Here is a 1,244-nt window from a genome sequence, read left to right on the forward strand (position 1 = left end):
AGAAGACATCGTATTTGGCAAAGTGGAGGGGCAGTGAAAAAGAGGAAGTTCCTCAAAGATGGATTGACACAGTGGCTGCAGTAGTGGGCTCAAGCCTGGGAATAAGTATGAGGAAGGCGCAGGATTGGCAAGTGTGTTGATCTGTTGTGCTTGGGGTCTCTATGGGTCGGAGCTGACTTGATGGTACCTAACAATAAAGCAGGCATCATGGAAGGAGGTATGACCTTTCCATTAAAGGAGAAAGCCCTCATTCTTAGCTGCCCACCCAGGGATGGCTGCCTGAGTAGAGATGCCGTTTGACCACTGCCATAGTCCTCATACAATCTGCTGTAACTACATCTACATCGTAGTGACTCTTCGACCAGCACACGGTCCCCATAGTCCTTGTGTAGGTGGAACACTGGGCGATTACCTGGAAGGTCACAGCTCTCATAGAACTCTCTGTAGCAACCTCCACATGGAAGGTCTGAAGGCCACACTCACCACCATAGACACCTCGGTCACGGTAGCCTTTGTCTGGGTGGATAGTCACAATGTGAACTAGACGGAGCACCATTTCTCACTGCATTGTGTCTTGGTGGTGGTGCATCACCTCTTCTGTCATGAGAACTTGGTGAACTTCCGCTTGAATAACAGTTCACCATCCATCATCTCTTGGGGACAACTAAACATCTCTACCAGAGGGCTTCCAAGGTCTGTCTTGGAAGGAGGACAGCGGGAATGCTCCTTAGAAACGAGGATTGGGATCAGGAGACCTTGTCTCACATTCTTTGGACATGTTTCCAGGAGAGACTGGTCCCCGGAAAAGGACATCATGCTTGGTAACATAGAAAGACAATGAAACAGAGGAAAACCCGTGATGAGATGTTTACCCAGTGGCAGCAGTAATGGGCTCAGACATCACGACCGTGGTAAGGATGGGGCAGGAGCGGGCAGGGTTTCCTTCTGTTGTCCACAGGGTCACTGTGAGTCAGAAGCAAATCACATCACCTAACAACAGCAGCAGCAACATGAGAGGGCAGAGGCTGCCTCAAGGTGGGCCTCCACTGTTATCTCCTCCAGGCGTTACCGGAGCTCTTCGTCCGCCCCAAGGCTGCTTCCACGGCCTGAAAGGGCCACTGTTTCAGGAGGAAGCCCTCACATCATGGTGTGCCAGTCCTCTTTCTACTGGAAGTGGCCCCTTGGAAGAACTCATGTGATAACCCATAGAAGCACCGCCACCACCTCCCATGTGCCTCCCAGGT

The sequence above is a fragment of the Echinops telfairi genome, unplaced genomic scaffold (genome assembly GCF_000313985.2).
Source record: "Echinops telfairi isolate 266 unplaced genomic scaffold, ASM31398v2 ScPeMD7_7469;HRSCAF=8507_1, whole genome shotgun sequence".
In the NCBI taxonomy this organism is placed as follows: domain Eukaryota; kingdom Metazoa; phylum Chordata; class Mammalia; order Afrosoricida; family Tenrecidae; genus Echinops; species Echinops telfairi.